General features: G+C 39.0%; 1 protein-coding gene across 1 annotated transcript in view; it reads left to right on the top strand.

The window, feature by feature from the left end:
- The window catches only part of ACVR1 (activin A receptor type 1), a 30,939-nt gene that overhangs the window by 151 nt on the left and 23,684 nt on the right, over positions 1-7,104 (top strand). Inside the window, exon 1 of the mRNA XM_053470757.1 lies at positions 1-257. This exon is cut by the window's left edge and continues 151 nt beyond it. The gene's annotated coding sequence lies outside the window, so the exon portion shown is untranslated. The remainder of the gene's footprint in view (positions 258-7,104) is intronic.

Genomic DNA, 7,104 nt, shown 5'->3' with positions numbered 1-7,104 from the left:
GTGCGGCTGTATCTACCCCTGTTAGTGGGAGCTGGGGTAGTGGGTAGGGGGGGAGGTGTGCAGGGGGAGGTGTCCTGCTTGGAAGATGAGAGCTGCTGGGGAAAGGCTTCTCCTTGGCCGCTGCACCGGTCCCCTCTGATCGCCCAGCTGCCTCCTCCATGGGCAGTTCGCTGGATCTTTAGGAGAAGTGAATCATCTGATCTGCGCCGCAATCCAGGATCCGGGAGGAGCTGCCACCAGGTTTCTTGCTGCAGGGGGTAAGAGCCAAGATCTTGGGGCAGATATTTTTACTGCTGTGTGTTTATGGGGGGTGGTGGGGGTTGGTTTTACTGGCCCTGGCATTAGTAATAAGTCGCCATCCAGGCTGTGGGGTTGGGAAGCCCATTAGACTCCATAGCTTTATGGATTGGGAATGCTTAGGCAGCTGTAGAACATCAGGGTACTTACTGAAAGTTCTTTTAAGAAGGAAACTGGATCAGGACCATATGCAAGAGGTTCTGCAGCAGCTGTAGGCCTACCTGGTCTTCTAGGGAGTGACCTCTTGGATTACATACCTTTTTTAAAATCCATACTGCCTGTATGTATATAGTCGCATGGAATGTGCATGCATAAATGTGAGTATAAATAAACCCAGGCTTTCTTTTTTTTTTTTCTGGAGTGTTTAAATGTCTGGGTCACATGATCCGGGCTGCTTCCTCTTGGGATTGAGTGTCATTGAAGACTGTGGGACAGGGCTAGACAGAAGAAAGAAGAAACGCAAAAAAAAAAAAAATCCCCTCCGATCTGTAATAGTATTCAAACATAATGTGGGAAGGGAGCCAGAGGAGCCTCCTGGGAATTGCCAGTCTGCTCCCAGCTATGTTTATCTGTGTGGGTGGATGTAGGTCTATGAACCAGGCAAATATATTTTAGTTGCCGTGTTATTTTCTTTAAAGGATCGAGGGTGGGAGCAGCTCGCCCGTGAAATCCGATTCTCTTTTGCAGACTGCGTGTCCCCTTTTTTATTATTTTTATTTTTAATTTCCAAGCAGTCTTATAAATCCTGTTACAATAACGCAGGGAATGTGGGCGTCGTTTACTAATGCCCACGGGGTAAATGCAGCCTAACGTACCAACATTACGATCCTATCCGGGTCTCCAAACCATGGCCTAACTTTATACCCTGTCTGATGATGTCATTCGGTCCAAGTACCTTTTGACAGGGCAAATCCGAACTCTGTTCTAGAAGACCGTTTATAGGTTTAAGACCCAAACTGGTCTACGACTTGCTTTCCGGCGTGTAATGGGTTAATGTAATCAATGTATTTGGGGTAACGATCTATATTTCTTTTTTTCTTCTTCTTCCTCCGAGCGTCCGCCTACCCAAGGTCTGCCACCCCCCCAAACTGCTGCTATTTCCATTTTAATTAGCGTTGCAGTCATTGTGTTTGCGTGCTTTTGTCTTGGCGTGTTTTCTGGCTGCTGGGAAGGTGTTGGAGAGGTGATCAGGACTTTAAAGGCTCCCTTTGTCATGCAGAATGGGCTGCGAATGTGACTTGCACTTTCCTGTTGACTTGAGCCGAGACATGCTGGGAGATAAGCGGTACAATAGACAGTGTGTCTGCGCCTCCTCATCCAACCTTTGAAGTAACTCACCGCTAACAGCTGAAACCGTGCCATTAATTGATTTCAGATAAAGTTTGAGTCACGCTCTGTGCATTGTCAAATTGTGAAGGTCAGATATTTTAGCCAGGTAACAATGTTATACTTGGCTACGTATGTCTATATGTATCTATATGCGTGTGATTATTTTTTTTTTTTTTTTTTTTTTTTTTATATATATATTATATATTACGTATTATATGTTACGTATTATCATATTTTAGTAGTTTGCGGAAGTTTTAAGGAATTTTCCTGCACTTTACGACGACTTCAGAATTCTAAGATAATCATGTGGTCATCGTCCCAGTCATCTACCCCAGTGTAGATGATACAGCTGTTCATCGATATGGAAGAAGCTGGTGTTCTATACATCTGAATGTTCCCGGTGATCTAAAAATTTATCCGTTTAATGCGGATAAGAAAATACAGTATATTGGGAAAATCTGGTAAACGCACAAGACTTTAATATATAAAGAGTATGTTCACAATATACAGGTAAATAGCTCAAAATACTGACTCCAAGAGTGAAGGGAGCGATCCCTATCTCGAGGTTTCAGCTTCACCTTCTCGAGATGGTCTGCAGCCATGCGGTAAATTGCTGGCGTGCGGGTCCGGTTGGATAAAGTGTTGCATGGAACAGCACTGCAGTAAAGTGAGTTATTGACCCCATTGTTTGCGAACCATTTAAATGTAATTCTTTGCTATGTAGGAAGTTGCTAATGTCGGGCTTGGCCCTCGCTGTTCGCGAACTATAAATCACAGAATTCTCAGCCAGACACTCGTTGAGTTAGAATTCTGATGGTCAGCCAGCCCTAGATACTAATAAACTTGAAGCAGCAGAATATAATCCTGTAAATTACCCAGCCCAATAATTACAGGTATAGCGCGTTTACAGCCATTCCCACCATGCGGCTTAAAGACCTCCGCTTTAAAACCTTCATCAGTCTTTGGTCTTGTCTTAGATTGAGGAGAACGTTATGGCTAATTTTTATATATAGATATAAATATATATTTTTATATTTAAGCTCCCTCTCTGTATTAGCTCTTCCACTTATCTACCACCATCACCGTAGAGTAAAACGTATTCCCTCTTGTTCTAACAATTCTCCTCCTTTTGAAATAAACTCCCTTTTTAAGCATTTACGTGCTTCTATCGCATCCCCCCCCAACGTTGTACCTTTTTTATTGTCTTCCTAAATGATCTTGGATCTTATTGTTTTAATGAACACTGGCGAGTTTTTTTATATTGTAAGTTATTTAGTATATTCTGTGTAGGAAGAAGGTTTGACTATTATACTCATGCTTTAGTGTCCTATGTGTATTTCACCGTACTGTTGGCTGTAGTTTAAGTAAGGGGGTAAGTGTTCATTCACTTTGGTTCTTTTCCTTGTGTTGGTATTAACGCCGCTGCTGAGTAGCTCTGAGATGGGAAGCAAATTGACTATTCTTTAAACTGTTTTGTAAGATGTGCGGAATATGCATTTCCGAAAGCCTTTTGGGTGTCATACTGAGTGTTTCGGAACGCGTGAATAAGTTAATTAAACTCTCTTCTGCATATGTTAAAGAGATTATCACGGGGTGGGTGTCAAATGCAGTGATTCCCAATGATGGGAGGCTGGCTTTTGGGATTAACCTGTATGTAAACTAAGGTAGCCGTCCATGATGTCTCCTCTACCGGATGCTGACAGCTGTATGAATATTTTAGATGCACTTCAGACGTCTTAAATTCTCAATGGAAGTTTTCATGTAGCGTTCATGAAGTTCTGCTTGTATGGGTAGGGAAGGAACGTGAGATAAAGCATCTATAACATGACTGAGATCATATCCTCTAAGTAAAGATACCATTGTCATTTTTTTCAATTGATATTTAACTTTTATTTATTTAACTTTTATTTATTAAATCCAAACATTATGCTTTGATTAAAAACAAGATGGGGTGTTTTTTTTGTTTGTTTTTCACTGTGACTTGCTGTTTATTCTAGTAAAGTTTATCTTCGCTGGGTTGTCATGTGATGTCTGTTCCCTGATTACACCATGCTGATTGTTTGGTGGACGAGCTTATGTGGTCCTTATGTTTATTTAGGTCATGGTTTAGTCAAAAAGTCATTTGAGTGCCGACATGGTCAACATTGGGGGTCCCCAGATCTAACTGCTCCCCAGGGTCAAATCTCAAAAAAAAAAACTCTACCTGAAATTCTTCTTAAGCAATGATAAAATGTAATATATTTTTTTTTATCATTATTCCGAGGATCCCTCAATGGCTGTCTGTTTTTTTTTTTGGGTTAATTTTTATATATTATTACACTTTGTGTCTGTAGGTAGTTACATTTATGAACACAGAGGTCTGATACAAAGTTAAAATGTTTAAATGATACACGTGTGTGAATAGACACTGACTTTATGATCGAACGCTTGGCATCTTCCCCGGTCTGTGAATCTTTTTAGTATTTGCTGGAAGTGATTGCATTTGTATCCTCCTGGATCTTTATAGATACTGTAGGTTGTTAAAATAACTTTAGATCATTTAGAAACTCAATTAAGGTAAAATGTACCGGTAAGTCCTGGTAGGAAATATTCAGATGTGCTGCTGTGTAAATGCACAATACTATTGTTTTATATAGCGCCATCATATTCCGTAGCAGTGCACACAACTACTGTATTCTCAGCTCTGGTGCTGATGGCGTTAAAAACGTAAAGCTGCATTTAAAATCTGATCTATATTGTAAGGTTTTATGGAAGCTCTGAGAAGGCCGGAATCGTATGTTTTATTTAATGGCTGTGTCACATACAATTGTAATGTAATATCTTTTTAGTCTCTTCCGATGGGTTCGGGTTTAACGCGCGCGTCCTCTATGCTGCGTCTTCCCTTCCAATCCCATCCCCAGTGCAATAAAAAATCAGCAGTAAAAAGGATTCATTCCACAACAGGAAAGGATGTGTGAACCCGCTCGGCTCATAAAAGCGCAAAGAAAGCTACAGGAATTCTACAGCGAAACATGTCAGCCTCTTGGAAAACTGCCTGGAAACTATTACAAATGGAGGCTTGTGTTTTTTTTTATTTTTTCCTCTCCATAATTTCTAAGGTAGGGCAGAGCTGAAGGTGTTTGAAGTTCTCTTCACCACTTACAGGAAACATTCAATTTATTTTCTTTTTTTGTATATATATATATATATATATATATATATATATAATATAATATTATATAGTGTATGTAGTAAGAGATGTGAGGTACTCCTCATAAGTCGTTCTGTTGATATCAGATATCCAGGTGTAGGAGGAAGGCTGGTTACACGTCTGTAATGTTATTCGTACCTTCATTAATGATACGTTCTTTGGTGAAGTGCTCGTAAAATGTTAGTAAATATGGTTCTGTTTTGAATAGATGAATGTAAGGAAATCTCGCTGAGAGGGTGGCAGATAAATGAACCGGCCTCCTACATGGAAGATGCTGAGGGAAATTAAACATGCACGGGATAGGCATATGGCTGAACTGAATGTAGGACAAGACCAATGACCGGTTAAGGTTTGAGTGTTTTTGGGTAGGCTAGATGGGCGAACGGTTCTTATCTCCCTTCAAGATTTCCCCCATGAGTTCACAAATGGGCCGGTTTTATGCGACTGGCCAACTGACGCGCTTCCAGCCGCACGCAAGCTCCTGGTGTCGGCTTAGCTCTCCCAAGGAGCGCTCCATCTTGGTGGTGTGAGCTGCCATCTCTGCCCCATTGGTACTGATAGCTCTTGCCTTTATTATACTGGTTGGGACCAGTGCTGTAATTGCAAGATTCTAGCAATTCTGTCAGCTTCAGATCCTGTAAGCACCAGAACGAGTGACGCTAGAGAAGATGTCGGCCTTATAGCTAATAAGGAGACAGAAGCTTCAAACGATGCTTCAAAATAAGGCTCCATGATTCTTTTCATGTGGCAGAGAAACGTGTACGTGTGACGTGTTGGAATTTTGGGTATGAATATCGTATATACTAAATAAAATCTTTATGTAAATTGGAGTGCGTATGAGTTTCACAAACTTGAAGTTTCTAAAGCGAGCAGAATGGTAAGAAATGCACTGAGATGGTGACATTGTTGGTCATCAGGATGTTATGGCTAGATTATGTTGAAGAGGAACCTTAAGAACCGGTTACAGTTTGACATGTATAATCTAAAGCAAATAAACCATAAAATTGATCAAATTCAGTAAAAATAAACAAATTATTTTTTTTTTTTTCTTTTACTTTAACCATGTTATGGTGTAGAAAGTCTAATATCCTTGAGGTGGGAGATGAACTCATAGGGAAAATAACTTCTGGATATAATGTCTGGATATTTTTTTAGATAAACATGATATATTAGAAGTGATTGAGTGTAAAAAAGAAATAAAATAAAAATATTTTTCTATCTGTACTACATGTTTGTGTTTATGTTCCTAAATCTTGCAGCTGAGAATTCTTTTCTTCCTTGTGTCTATCTAAAATCTGTTTTATTCAAATAGCACTCATGCATTTCAGCAGTAAGTGGAATTGTCTAGACAGAAATAGGCTTCACTGATTAAGAAGCAGCTATGTTTGTTCAGGTGAATTTTACAGAGTAATTATTTGCTTAAATGGAATATCAGAAAACCAGTGTTTCCAGCCTGGTTTTATCTGGAAATGTCTGGGGTATGGCTTTCCTCCTATTGATTCTCATGATCTGTGCCGTATGATAAAAAGCTTACTTCGGTGACACTGGAGACAGCTGTCTGTTTCAGCATAACGTATCTGTTCGGTCTAATGGCGCCAGATATTTTTTTTGGCTTTTTCGTATTCTAAGTAACCGTGCCTTTTTTATATTTTGAGTCCTAATATTGAGTTAACACTATAGAGAATAAAATATCTATAATTAATGGCGTGAGTAGAAGTATGTCTTTTCCATTTAACGGCATGTATACCCCCCCTTTTTTTTTTTTTTGCTTGAGAGCCCAAAGCACCCCTGAGCTGTTATGTTTTTTTTTTTTTTTTTTTTTTTTTTTAGTTTTAGTTTTCATTTATTATAAAAAAAAAAAAAAAAAAAAAAAAAAATTGTGGGTACCAATAAATAATTTGCAGGGAGGCTGCATTCGGTGGTCATGTATTTGCTTGATAAATTTGTGAATGTTTATGGGCAATATGCATTTGATATATAATAATAATAATACTAAAAAGAATTTTAAAATAAAAAAATAGTAGAAAAAAACAAATTATATGTATGTATATATAATTTGATTTATTTTTAGTGCTGGCAGATGCACTTAGTATTTAAAAGTTTACATTATGATAAAGGGGGGTACAATTAGTGCAGTTGTCTAATAACCTCTGTAATCATACAGATACTTTGATCAGGGTGCAATGCACATGAATACGTTAGGAAGGGAGTCCTTTTCTTGTCCTGTTTCTTCTACTCGTGTTTTTGGCTACATTGTTATTTTGTGATTGTCATGCATCGTTGTGCGG

Source organism: Spea bombifrons, chromosome 7 (assembly GCF_027358695.1).
Source record: "Spea bombifrons isolate aSpeBom1 chromosome 7, aSpeBom1.2.pri, whole genome shotgun sequence".
Classification (NCBI taxonomy): Eukaryota; Metazoa; Chordata; class Amphibia; order Anura; family Pelobatidae; genus Spea; species Spea bombifrons.
Note: the sequence above shows the minus strand (reverse complement) of the source record. Positions and strands in the feature narration are given on the sequence as shown.